This window comes from Oncorhynchus gorbuscha, linkage group LG16, assembly GCF_021184085.1.
Source record: "Oncorhynchus gorbuscha isolate QuinsamMale2020 ecotype Even-year linkage group LG16, OgorEven_v1.0, whole genome shotgun sequence".
NCBI classification, from domain to species: domain Eukaryota; kingdom Metazoa; phylum Chordata; class Actinopteri; order Salmoniformes; family Salmonidae; genus Oncorhynchus; species Oncorhynchus gorbuscha.
Genome location: NC_060188.1, coordinates 40871489 through 40886615, shown reverse-complemented (window position 1 = coordinate 40886615; position 15127 = coordinate 40871489).

Here is a 15127-nt window from a genome sequence, read left to right as displayed (position 1 = left end):
GGAATGCACTGGAACCTTGTAGCTAGGGGTTTGTCAGTACATTTCAGACATTTCAAGGAGAATCCCAGGCACATTTGCAAAGAGAACTGTTCATTTACACTGAACAAAAATATCTAAAAGCATCATACATTTTTTTTTGTGAGTTACAGTTTGTGTAAGTAAATCAGTCAATTGAAATATTTGTTAGTCCCTAATCTATGGAATTCACATGACTCGGAATACAGATATGCATATGTTGGTCACAGATACAGTACCAGTAAGAGGTTTGGACACCTACTCATTTAAGGATTTTTCTTTATTTTGACTATTTTCTACATTTGTAGAATAATAGTGAAGACATCAAAACTATGAAATTAAACATGGACTCATGTAAAACAGAGAAGTACCAAAGATTTGTTTTCGCAAACATCCTTTCTGAATGTAAAAGTAATTCTCAAAGTAATCATGTCGTGTTTCAAAAGTATCTAATCTGATTACAATATTTTTTCAGGTAATATAACTGAAGTTTTTTTGTTGTAATCCCTTACACGTAATTGACTACATGTAATCTGTTACTCCCCAACCTTGTGCAATAAGCAGCAAAATAACTATAATGGTGAAACATGGAGAAATGTTTTGATGAAGTGGGGTGAAATCTTCCTAGAAGTGACACAGGTTAATGGAGGGACATGTCAAAATGCAGAATTTGTATGATTCATGTAATTCTCCATGTGCTCTATATTAAAGAGAACTTAAAAGGCTTTTAAAATGATATGTTGGTACACAATTTCTACTTAAAATATCAAAGGGACGCAAAAGGCACCCATTTCGTGGAATGACGCTGCTATTGATAGTCAACCCACATTGGGCTCCCGAGTGGCGCGTTGGTCTAAGGCATTGCATCTCAGTGCAAGAGGTGTTGAATTCTACATTGTAAAATAATAGTGAAGACATCAAAACTATGAAATAACACATGGAATCATGTAGCAACCAAAAAGGTGTTAAACAAATCCAAATATATTTGAGATTCTTCAAATAGCCACCCTTTGCCTTGACAGCTCTGCACACTCTTGGCATTCTCCCAACCAGCTTCATGAGGTAGTCACCAGGAATGCATTTCAATTAACAGGTGTGCCTCGTTAAATGTTAATTTGTGGAATTTCTTAATGTGTTTGAGCCAATCAGTTGTGTTGTGACAAGGTAGGGGTAGTATACAGAAGATAGCCCTATTTGGTAAGCGACCAAGTCCATATTATGGCAAGAACAGCTCAAATAAGCAAAGAAACTACAGTCCATCATTACTTTAATGACATGAAGGTCAGTCAATCTGGAAAATGCCAAGAACTTTGAAAGTTTCTTCAAGTGCAGTCGCAAAACCATCAAGCGCTGTGATGAAACTGGCTCGTGCAGCGCAACACATCTCCTTCTCATAGAGTTGATCAGACTGTTGATTGTGGCCTGTGGAATGTTGTCCCACTCGTCTTCAATGGCTGTGAAAAGTTGCTGAATATTGTCGGGAACTGAAACACACTGTCGTACACGTCGATCCAGAGCATCCCAAACATGCTCTATGGGTGACATCTGGTGAGTATGCAGGCCATGGAAGAACTGGGACATTTTCAGCTTCCAGAAATTGATTACAGATCCTTGTGACATGGGGCAGTGTATTATCATGCTGAAAAATGAGGTGATGAGGGTGAATGAATGGCACAACAATGGGCCTCAGGATCGCATCACGGTATCTGCATTCAAATTGCCATCGATAAAATGCAATTGTGTTCATTGTCTGTCGCTTATGCCCGCCCATACCCTAACCCCACCATGGGGCACTCCGTTCACAACATTGACATCAGAAAACCGCTTGCCCACACGATGCCGTACACACTGTCTGCCATCTGCCCAGTACAGTTGAAACCAGGATTCATCTGTGAAGAGCACACTTCTCCATCCAGGGTGCCAGTGACCATCGAAGGTGAGCATTTGCCCACTGAAGTCGGTTACGACAAATAACTGCAGTCAGGTCAAGATCCTGATGAGGATGACGAGCACGCAGATGAGCTTCCCTGAGACGGTTTCTGACAGTTCGTGCAGAAATGTTTCGGTTGTGCAAACCCACAGTTCCATCAGCTGTCCGGGTGGCTGGTCTCAGATGATCCTGCAGTCGAAGAAGCCTAATGTGGAGGTCCTGGGCTAGCGTGATTAAACGTGGTTTGCGGTTGTGAGGCCAGTTGAACGTACTGCCAAATTCTCTAAAACAATATTGGAGGCGGCTTCTGGTAGAAAAATCAACATTATGTTCTCTGGCAACAGCTCTGGTGGACATTCCTGCAGTCAGCATGCCAATTGCACACTCCCTCAACTTTAGACATTTGTGGCATTGTGTTGTGTGATAAAACTGCACATTTTAGAGTGGCCTTTTATTGTCCCCAGCACAAGGTGCAACTGTATAACGATCATACTGTTTAATCAGCTTCTTGATATGCCACACCTGTCAAGTGGATGGATTGTCTTGGCAAAGGAGAAATGCTCTCGAACAGGGATGTAAATCCATTTTTTTGCAAAACATTTGAGAGAAATAGGTTTCTGTGCGTATGGAACATTTCTGGACAGGATCTAGTTTTATTAACCCAATTGATCTCTTATTATTATTATTATTTGGTATCATGGCATTTGTTTGTGTTTGTGCATGCTGCCACCTACTGTGTGTGGTCGATCATGTTACATTTTGATACAAAAATAAAAAGGAAGCGGGAAAGGAAAGAATTACACCGCCAACTAACCGTACACCTACCACTATTTCATCAAAAGTGACCCTTCTTCACCCAAGCAATTTTCTGCAGCTGCCACCACAACATCTATTTTCTGTGATTTACCATCCATTTCTATAGTACGTTGATAACCATGGCATTGAATGCTAAGAAGCCAACCTTACTGAAGCACAAAATTTTATCACTCTGTGTTAGCCTAGGCCTAATACTCCCCCCATCATCCTCTACTCTCTTTACTGCCTCAGCACACCACACCTTCTGTTCTACTCTGACCCTGGCAATCTCAGCCTGTATCCTTCTGACTCTGGCAACCTCAACCTGTCTATCTCACACCGGGCACTTCTGATCCCCAGCAACATGGGCACCTTCACAATTGACACAATTTTTTTCCCACCAATGCTACACATCCCTTTCTCCCATGCCCTCCTGCACACTTCTCACATCTCGGAATCTCCCTCTAAAACACTGCTGGAATATGACCATAAGCTTGGCATCTAAAACACCTTAGTGGGTTTGGCACAAAAGCTCTCACGGGATAACTGACATATCCTGACATTACTTTGTCAGGTAGATACTCTGCTTCAAAACTAAAAAATGACAGACAGTGGGTTCTCAGTATCACCATGCTCGCCACTGGGTCTGCGTTGCACTAAACGGTGGGCATCACAGACACAGGAAATCTTCAATGTCAGTTGTTCCACAACACTTAACGCCACCCCAGTAATCACTCCTTCAAAGGTTCCTTGCTCCTGAAAGTAAAGCAAGACATAGGTTTTGTCCCAATGCACGTGTCGCAAAGTGCCCGCTCTCTCTGTGCGGAAGAAACACCGAAAATCATCACAAGACCACTTCGAGCTACCTTCACCGGTTTAACAGTACCCAAATTATTTTCTACCCAGCCTGATACTACATATGGGCCAGACAAAAGGCAGGGATCCACTTTCTCCAAAAATACCACTCCCACTGGGCCAAATTCATCCTTTACATGACCATCAGGGTGAGGCTTGGACTCAGAGATCTTTAAAAAAAAAAAATAATGTTTTAACCTTCACCACACCTACAACCACAGGTAATTCATCCTCACTCGTCAGGTTAAATTTCAAAGATATCAGAGACAGCAGAGTGCGGTTTGTACTTGGCGCCATACTTCCTCAAAACACATCTAACCTCTGCACTCATATCTTTACTTTCTTCCTCGCTGCCCATAACCACGTCTATCCATTCACCACGCTCTTGCCCCGCCTTCATCTGTTGTATTGTTTGCAGAGCATGCACTAGCAAGGTTGGGTAGGTTACTTTCTGAATGTAATCCATTACAAGTTACCTGTCCAATAAAAATAAATAAATCTGTAACATAATCTGATTACATTCAGTTACTTTTAGATTACTTTCCTCTTAAGAGGCATTAGAAGAAGACAAGAATGTATGTTACCAATTGAACAACATCCATTGCAGGAAAAATCAATGTTAAAAGTTTACATAGCAGGACATATATGGGGATGTTAAATTTGACTTGATGGGTTATATATTTAGGCTTCTTCTAACCCATCGCTTTCTACTACATATAATAATATGATTCAATTATATCTTTACATTAAAAACCAAAGTCTATCAGAATTCCAGTTATTCCAATAAATGTTATACCCCTTGATCTTCAAGAATAGGACTTGGAAATATGGAAGTATAGATTAGCCAAATTGTTTTACTTGAGTATAACCCCAAAACTAAGGATTTATTAGCCAGCCCTACTCTGTTGTTTATTTTGTTGTCATGGAGGACTGATTGGGCTTATTGATTTGAGTTGAAAAATAAATGCTGCTCTCATGGAATGACATGCTTTGAGCTCTACTGAAAAGTGTTATTTACATGTGAAAAATGAATGCCATATGCTGCATTTGCTATAGGCCCATTGTTTACCTTTTTGTTGGCACTTTGATATCTTGATAATATGCAGCTGTTTAAAAGGCAAGTCCACATTGAAACAATAACAAAATGGTTGTCCCGCCTATATATATATATATATATATATATATATATATATATATATATATATATATATATATATATATATATATATATATATAAGTCAAAACATGGGTGTAGCAACAACAGATTCTGTGCGAGTTTGAGCATGTGTCCATTAGGACTATGGATAACAAAATAACACCATGAATTAGATTGAGCAATAAAAGCCTCACTTTTATTCCATAGACTGGGATCCGCACTATGCAGCTGTTGCTGGAATGCATTTTTCACTGGCTGTCCACTGGTTTAAAAAAAATGGTTGATAGGAAGCTTAAACTTCTTGAATTCAACCATTATTGGGTTCAAATACACATTTAGATTTGTGAACTGCCATCCACAACAACCACAATCTGTAAGGCGCAAATAGCTAAATGAGAGAGCAGCAGTGTGATTCACATCAATGCGCTATGTAGATATCAATAATAAGTGATATATCTGTATCGCCGTAGACTACACCACTGCTGTCATCCTTACCTCCAAGCGTTTATTCAAGTTAGATAATCTTTGGATGCTGACAGCAGTCGCACCATTGGAAGACTTAGCTTGGACTGTAGCCTACAAAAGCCTATTCCTGCTCTTTCCCCACGATCCATCAAACACATTTGGTGTGTCATCATAGTGGTCTCTGACTTGTGGTCGAACTCGCTCAGTTGGAACAAATTTACATTAACATCTTTTTCAAGCCTGATTTGAATGTCATTGAGAAAACAGAGAGGTGTCAAAGATTTCTTTCGCAAACATCCTTTCTGAATGTTAAAGTAATCCTCAAAGTAATCATGTAGTTTTGCAAAAGTATTTGTAATCTGATTACAAATTTTTCCCAGGTAATGATAACAGATTACAGTTACTGTTTTTTTGTAATCCCTTACACGTAATTGACTACATGTAATCTGTTACTCCCCAACCCTGTGCAATAAGCAGCAAAATAACTATAATGGTGAAACATGGAGAAATGTTTTGATGAAGTGGGATGAAATCTTCCTAGAAGTGACACAGGTTCATGGTTAATGGAGGGACATGTCAAAATGCAGAATTTTTATGATTCATGTAATTCTCCATGTGGTCTATATTAAAGAGAACTTAAAAGGCTTTTAAAAGTATATGTTGGTGCACAATTTCTACTTAAAATATAAAAGGGACGCAAAAGGCACCCATTTCGTGGAACGACCCAGCTATTGATCGTCAACCCACATTGGGCTCCCGAGTGGCGCGTTGGTCTCAGGCATTGCATCTCAGTGCAAGAGGCGTCGAATCCAGGCTGTGTCACATCCGGCCGTGATTTGGAGTCCCATAGGGTGGCGCACAATTGGCCCAGTGTCTTCCAGGATTGGCCAGGGTAGGCCGTCATTGTAAATAAGAATTTGTTCTTAACTAGTTAAATAAAGGTAATATAAAAATAAAATAAATTCAGCCTCAAGTAAATTGCAGGCTGATCACCTGATTGTAAAAGCGAACAGATTTGTGTGTGGAGGAGGGGGTGTCGCCAGTCGCTACTGACATCATGCTGGCCCTCCCCATCGCTCCTCTCCTCCCCTCCTTGCCCTTCATATGAGTAATTTGGTGTGTGTGTGTGTGTGTGTGTGTGTGTGTGTGTGTGTGTGTGTGTGTGTGTGTGTGTGTGTGTGTGTGTGTGTGTGTGTGTGTGTGTGTGTGTGTGTGTGTGTGTGTGTGTGTGTGTGTGTGTGTGTGTGTGTGACAGTTTGTTGGGGGATGGGAGGCAGGGTTAGGGTCTGTACTGATAAGGTCAGCCTGACAGTGGGCGGAGAAGAGAGGATAGGATGTTAGCTCACACTGGCTGGTGGCAGGAGGGAGGAGGGAAGGCTGGTTGCCTGAGGGTGACGGATGAGCAGCGGTGACTCATCGTCGGGCTGCCGTTGCCATGGGGCAGACAGCAGGTAGTTCAGCCCAGAGCTTCCCTACCCCCCACATGCTCGCTCCGCTCATCTCAGCCTCGCTTTCATCTTCATCCCCACCAGTTCCTCTTCCTCACCACTCTGACTCACTCCTCCTCTCCAGTGGCATCACTTTAAAAAAAAAAGGCTTACATTGTTATGGTGAATGCCTTTTTCTCATCTCTGGGCTAAACCTGGCAGGACATATTTGAATGTAGCTCATGAATGAAGTGCTTTGGATTGTCGCCTCCCTTGTCTTCTGCGTCTCATTTGTCATTTCACTTGTAAGGATAATGTATTTGTGAATGATACTTGCTCTGTGGTGTTAGTATGTGTGAGAGATAGTGCTGAGTCGATCCTCAGGTCTGTGTAGGCACCGGACAGCGCCTGGGAGAGGAGAGTGGGGGGGGCTGCATGGCTGGGGAGACGTCACACTAGGCTTCCGCAGTGCATCAAGGGAACTGGGCTGCCTCTGACTCATACCGTCAGGAGAGGAGGGGGAGGAGGAGCAGGGAGAGGGGAGGAGGGGAGGAGGGGAAGTGGGTCTGCTCTTTCCTCCCATCCCTCTCCCTCCCCCACTGCTTCCATCGCTTGGTTACTCTAGCAGTGATGTAATCCAGGTGACCTATTCGTCACAGCCCTCCCCCGCTTCCCTCTCTCCCTCCCTCCCTCCCTCCCTCCCTCCCTCCCTCCCTCCCTCCCTCCCTCCCTCCCTCCCTCCCTCCCTCCCTCCCTCCCTCCCTCCCTCCCTCCCTCCCTCCCTCCCTCCCAGCTGACTGACTGGCTGGCTGGCTGACTGAATGCATGAATGGACCGCTCTCCTTTCACTGGGTGGAGGGGGAGGGGAGGGGAGGAGGGGGAGCCAAGCAGCAAAGCGTCACACATTCACAAATAAAAAAGAAGGCAAGCTAGAGCTCCCAAAGTAGCCGGGCTGAATAGCTCTGAAATGAGTTGTATGCTGATCTCATCCATTGCCGCCTACGTAGGTGTGTGTGTGTACAGTATTTGTGAATGAGAGTTTCATTCATACTGAAATGCCTGTGGATATTGGTTGTCTTGCATGTATGTGAATATCTGTCACCATGACTTTTGTCCTGTATCCGCTGCAACCTGCATGCACGTGTGACATTGACCGAAAGGAAAATCTGTCTAGTTAAAGAGTCTAGAATTCTAGATTACACAGATTACACATTCTAGATTACACATGACGTTCATTCATAACAGTTTAGCGTGGAAGATTTTTGTCAATGAATTGCTGATACAATTACGTTAATGTATTTTTGAGCTTTCCCTGGATAACCAGCTGTGCTCAGCAGGCTGTGAGGCTGTGTGTGTGCGTGTGTGTGTCTGTGTGCGTGTGCACACGCATTTGTGCCTGTGTGATGCTGATAGAGGAATGTATTTGCGTGTGCTCATTGTCAGTCAGCAGACCCTGGCCGTCTCTGCCTTGATCGTGTATGAGTCAGTGCTGCAGTACTCTGTGGGAGGGGCTAGGATTGGATCTCCTGCTGTAAGCCTGGCCAAACGCACGCACACGCACTGACACTAACACTGCATGCTGTCACATCCGGCCCTCCGCTCCACAGTGTGGCCTATTATTAGCTGCCTGCATAGCTTATTGTCTTGCGATGATCTAACCAAATGAACTTGGATGCAGAAGTTCTCAAACCTTGCATCGGGGACCCCCAGCCGATCCGTGCATTTGAACTATTCTGCATCTAGCACACCTGATTCAAATAGTCAACTAACCATCAAGCCCAAACCCCTTGACTAGGTGAATCAGGTGAGTTAGTTCAGGGCTACAACACAATTGTGAAACGTCTGGGGGTTCAAGAGGATAGGTTTGAAAACCACTGCAATAGAGAGCTGGAGAAAGAAGAGAAAAGAGAGAGAGATGAAGGGGATGGGGAAGAGGAAGTGCATGTGTGTGAGGGGCAGGGTGGATATAGAGCTTGTAGGTGGGAGTCTCTTGAGAGCAAGCTAAGCTGTAGTTTGGAATGTCACAAGCAATGACTGTCCTATTATTTGGGCCTCAATTGTACTGTGTCAAAGATCTCTGATTGTTATATGTCTCTCACTCTGACGATATATATAGCAACCATAATGTTGTAATTACTTCAGGATTTCATAGACGCTAACACTGTTAGCCTACACCTCTTTACTTGTACACTACAGAACCACTAGTAAGTAAGTAAGAAAGTAAGTAAGTAAGTATGTATGTATGTACAGTGGGGCAAAAAAGTATTTAGTCAGCCACCAATTGTGCAAGTTCTCCCACTTAAAACGATGAGAGAGGCCTGTAATTTTCATCATAGGTACACTTCAACTATGACAGACAAAATGAGATTTTTTTCTCCAGAAAATCACATTGTAGGATTTTTAATGAATTTATTTGCAAATTATGGTGGAAAATAAGTATTTAGTCAATAACAAAAGTTTATCTCAATACTTTGTTATATACCCTTTGTTGGCAATGACAGAGGTCAAACGTTTTCTGTAAGTCTTCACAAGGTTTTCACACACTGTTGCTGGTATTTTGGCCCATTCCTCCATGCAGATCTCCTCTAGAGCAGTGATGTTTTGGGGCTGTTGCTGGGCAACACGGACTTTCAACTCCCTCCAAAGATTTTCTATGGGGTAGAGATCTGGAGACTGGCTAGACCACTCCAGGACCTTGAAATGCTTCTTACGAAGCCACTCCTTTGTTGCCCGGGCGGTGTGTTTGGGATCATTGTCATGCTGAAAGACCCAGCCACATTTCATCCTCAATGCCCTTGCTGATGGAAGGAGGTTTTCACTCAAAATCTCACGATACATAGTCCCATTCATTCTTTCCTTTACACGGATCAGTCGTCCTGGTCCCTTTGCAGAAAAACAGCCCCAAAGCATGATGTTTCCACCCCCATGCTTCACAGTAGGTATGGTGTTCTTTGGATGCAACTCAGCATTCTTTGTCCTCCAAACACGACGAGTTGAGTTTTTACCAAAAAGTTATATTTTGGTTTCATCTGACCATATGACATCTCCCAATCTTCTTCTGGATCATCCAAATGCTCTCTAGCAAACTTCAGACGGGCCTGGACATGTACTGGCTTAAGCAAGGGGACACGTCTGGCACTGCAGGATTTGAGTCCCTGGCGGCGTAGTGTGTTACTGATGGTAGGCTTTGTTACTTTGGTCCCAGGTCTCTGCAGGTCATTCACTAGGTCCCCCCGTGTGGTTCTGGGATTTTTGCACACCATTCTTGTGATCATTTTGACCCCACGGGGTGAGATCTTGCGTGGAGCCCCAGATCGAGGGAGATTATCAGTGGTCTTGTATGTCTTCCATTTCCTAATAATTGCTCCCACAGTTGATTTCTTTGAACCAAGCTGCTTACCTATTGCAGATTCAGTCTTCCCAGCCTGGTGCAGGTCTACAATTTTGTTTCTGGTGTTCTTTGACAGATCTTTGGTCTGGTCGATAGTGGAGTTTGGAGTGTGACTGTTTGAGGTTGTGGACAGGTGTCTTTTATACTGATAACAAGTTCAAACAGGTGCCATTAATACAGGTAACGAGTGGAGGACAGAGGAGCCTCTTAAAGAAGAAGTTACAGGTCTGTGAGAGCCAGAAATCTAGCTTGTTTGTAGGTGACCAAATACTTATTTTCCACCATAATTTGCAAATAAATTCATTAAAAATCCTACAATGTGATTTTCTGGATTTTTTTCCCTCATTTTGTCTGTCATAGCTGAAGTTTACCTATGATGAAAATTACAGGCCTCTCTCATCTTTTTAAGTGGGAGAACTTGCACAATTGGTGGCTGACTAAATACTTTTTTGCCCCACTGTATGTATGTATGTATGTATGTATGTATGTATGTATGTATGTATGTATGTATGTATGTATGTATGTATGTATGTATGTATGTATGTATGTATGTATGTATGTATGTATGTATGTGTGTGTGTGTGTGTGTGTGTGTGTGTGTGTGTGTGTGTGTGTGTGTGTGTGTGTGTGTGTGTGTGTGTGTGTGTGTGTGTGTGTGTGTGTGTGTGTGTGTGTGTGTGTGTGTGTGTGTGTGTGTGTGTGTGTGTGTGTATGTATGTATGTATGTGTGTACGTATGTACGTATGTACGTATGTACGTATGTATGTATGTATGCACTCCATAAGATAGCCCTGTCTATGACTCATCCAACCACTCCCACTGTCATCCCACTGCAGTAGTGGTCAGTCATCAGTCAGTCCCTCCCCACTGTCTGGCTGCTTCCCTCCCTCCTTCCTACCCTCTTGCCTGCATGCCTACTTCCTGCGTTCCCTCCGGCATACAGCTTGCCTCCCTCCCTTCTGCCTGTCTGCCTCCCTCTTGCCTCCCTACAACCTGCCTCCCTACCTACTGCCTGCATGACTCCCTACTGCCTGCCTGCCTCTCTACTGCCTGCCTCCCTACTGCCTGGCTGGCTGCCTGGCACCCCAGGCCCTCAGGGTCCTCCTCTCCCTTCCGCTGTATCCTGTATGTAGCCCAGGCAGGCAGTACAGGCAGCCCACTTCCCTGTGGGGGGAATGTGAAGGTGAAAGGAGAGGCTTGGGGAAGGGGGACATAGCTACGGTACATTCATTTTACAATAAACTCCTTGGAAATGGCACTTGGTCATGCATGTTATGTGCATATTCTTTCTGCTTTCCTACCAGAACTAATTGTGCTGTGTGCTGGGCCCTGTGATTTCACGTTGGCCCGTTAAAAGGTTGGAAATTTAGATATATACTCAGAGTGGTAAATTGTCATTATCAAACAAGGCAGGTATTCTTCCAACGGCCTCAGATCCACATTTACAATCTGACACACTGAATAGCCAGCCATAAGTGTATGTTGTTTTATTGCTCCATACTCACATTCCACTCTCATGACATCAGGAGTGTTGTGTCCTTTTGATATCTCCACTGGCCTATAAAGGCTTAAGGAATCAAATCCAAGGAAATATCATTCTAATAAGCCTGTAATTAAATCATCCGATTGATAGACGCCAGTCACCAAAGTGGTTTGTTGTTGTGTTTGGGCCAGCAGGGTGAGAGAGTGGTGGATGGGAGGCTGTCCACCACAGCCTGCCTGCTCTGTGCCTCCAGTGAGCTGTCAGCGGCTGAGGTGTTGGAGTAACAGTCATTGTGAAGTGTTGCGGTGTTGAGAGGAAGTGCTGGCTGGAGGAGGAGGGTGAGGCGGAGGGCCAGGAAGGATAATGAAGGTGTAATTTGGGAACCATCTGTGAGGTGCCTGGAGGGCTTCCTCTCCGGAACTCCCCCTCCGGAGGGGCACAGGTGCTGGAGGCGGGGTTAGAGTGCGAGGGCTGAGGCTGAACTGGTGTGGAGTGCAGGGACAAGGGGAGAACTTGCGAGGCAGGGCGTGGGAGACTCGGGACTGGAGGTACACTCCATGCAGGCCGAGTGTGTAAAGAGAGATCAGAGAGGTTTTTGTCAGTGCGAGAGTTAGGGCCGTGGTTTTTGTTGCTGAGCCCCTCCTGGGTTGAGGGTGTGTATTGAGGCCCAGGGCTGGGCCCTAATTGGCAGTGACCTCACTTGAAAACAGGGTACTTTTATGGGTCCCCGTCTTGCACAGAGGGTGGGCCTGACTGTCCTGGTGTGCTCCTTGATGTGGGGGATAACGATGGGAAATGGGAGAGGTCCTAATCTTAAGTGGTTAAGCTGGAGTCTTCGAGTGGCCTTTAATGGTCTTAAATCAGCCTAAATGACTGAGAGAACATGGAGGAAAAAGAGCATTGTTTAAGAGATGCTCCAGAGATTTTGCAGAGTTTTGAAAGTAGTGTTCACGAGCCGAAACCGGTCCCTGAAAATTGTGCACAATTGTGTAGTACGCCATTTCGTATGATATGTTACGTCCTGTCAAAACAAACAGTTATACTTGCAATTCGGAAGAATATGTAACGAATTTGAAAGCGCTTAAGATCCCAGACTGCATCTCTAAACATATAGACACAGGCCCTGTTTTCACATTTCCCTGCTGCCTCCCAAGGCTTGTTGAATGGTGGTGTTTTAATTTAGCTGTGTATGTAAGTCATTCATATATGCTGCACGGAGAGGGGAGGTGGATTTGTATTACTTCTTAAACGTATAGGCAATGGAAATCCTTGTTAATAAAATCAGAGGGCTGCATTCATGGTGATACTGATAACCCGGCATTCCTCACCCCACTGGGCACGCCACGCCATTTCAGCGTGGAAATGTGGGTAACAGTTGTTCGAGACGTTGATCAATGAGTTTTCAGCCTTTATTCACCCACTCAAAAAAGACAGCCAGAAGTTTGTTGATTTCCCGGTGCGTTATCACGATGCTTTCAACGATCAAAAAGCACAACCAAATTCCAATGGAAAACAATGTCATATTTTTGGTTTTAGTTGTCGTCTAAATGTGTTATCACTGCGCTTTCAACCATTTAATGGCACAATAAAATTCAAATGGGAATAAAATGTCAGATATTTTGATTATTTATACAACAAGTTATTGTGTTATCACTGTGCTTCATCTAATAGCACAACCAAATGACCTGGATTGCAGTTGATATTACATTAAAAGTACATAGTGCAAATAATCAATGCGGTTCGAGATCCTGCACAGATTATTACATCATTCGTGATGATCTCCACAGACCTGCAACCTTTGCATGCTATGTTGAACATGCATGCTTTCTACGATTACATAAGAAGACATTTACTGTATAGTTACTGGTAGGTTAACCTGAAAATAGGGCCATGGATGTGTTACTCATTTTAAGGTTATTATTATTATATTATTATTATAAGGTTAAATAAATACGGTTCCATTAGTTTGTAAGGTAGCCTTAACTTTAGGCTATTTACTGTCTTACTAGAGTAATATTGAATTGTGTTTGGTTGACAACGCAACCAAATATTAACATGTAAAGGATATGTAATGCTTGGATAGTTTCGTTGACTTAATCACATTCCTTAACTTTTATTTTTGGTTTGTTTGGAGACATGAATCCAACGTATAATCTGTTAACACGTCGAGAGGTTGATAGGCTATTTTCTGTATTGAAAAATGTATATTGAATTGTGTTTGGATGTTAACACATAAGTGTAGGAGAGGTATCATATGTGCCACTGACTAAGTCTACAAATGAATAATTAATATGTTGGATTCACGTCTCTATCTCAACCAAGAACCAAATCAAATTAAACATTCTGTAAAGTGCATTTAAAGTTTGGTTTGATTTGATTTATTCCTATTCTTTAACTTAGATGTTTGGTTGCGATGCAGAAGTGAATCCAACATATCAATTATTAATTTGTAGACAAACTGGAATTAAAGCCAGACTAAGTCAGTGGCACAGATGAAACTATCCAATCAGAAGATACATCTCCTTCAAATGTTGATATTTGGTTGCGTTGACAACCAAACACAATTCAATATCCAGTTTGTCTACATATTTATAATTGATTATTGATATGTTGGATTCACGTCTCCATCTCAACCAAAAACCTAGGTTAAAGAATAGAACTTAATCTATTCAAAACATCAATGCACTTTAAATAAAGTGTGATTTGATTTAGTCTTTTTTTGTGTTTTTTTTGGTTGACATGAAACCAACATATTAATGATTAACTTAAAGATTACATTTGAAATCAACTCAAGCTTGAAACCCTAGCCCTATATGTATTGCCTATTTTTTAGTTGAACCTTGGCTTGAACCAAACATCTAAGTTAAATGCACATTTTATTTGCTCTGGTAAACCTATCTTTTGGAATGACTTCGATAGCAACAGTGAATCTATTTAGTTATTAAGAGGTATCTCAATATTCATTCTCATGATAGGACATTGGTAGTAGTCAGTGACAAATAATCAATGCAAAGCTGGTCTTGGTCAGAACCCTGAACGGGAGACTAACTGAATAGCTGTAAATGTATCAACTCTCCAGTAGGAGGTGCTGCCCAGTCTATAGTGGACATAACAACAGTTGTAGCAGTTCACAATACGTTGACAAATTACATTGAAATAACGTTGATTTAACCATTTTGTCACCAGTGGGGAATGACCAATCAGCGTTATGGCTGGGTATAGTAACCAATATCACGTCTCTTGCTTAAGTTGTGGGGTTGGATTGGGGTGTGTATGTGTGGGTGTGTATGTGTGAATAAACCAGAGCGCCTGTGTCTGGCTCTTTGCCTAAGAAGAGGATAAAGATGAAAAAATGATCAGAACAATTTCCTATTATTCATCATATTTGAGGAATTCATCATTTGAGGAAATGACCGTTCTGTGAGCATGTCTTGGATTGATAATACTATCAAGTTTTCTGCAGAATTCCTCTCTTCCGATAAAGTTTGTCTCTGCTCCCTCACAAACACTAAGAGAAGGGGTTTCTCCTATTTCGTAGGCCGTAGCCCCCGCCCGCTATCTCTGAGGTGAGGCAGGTGTGGGAGCTTGCCGGCGCGGTTAATGGTTGTTT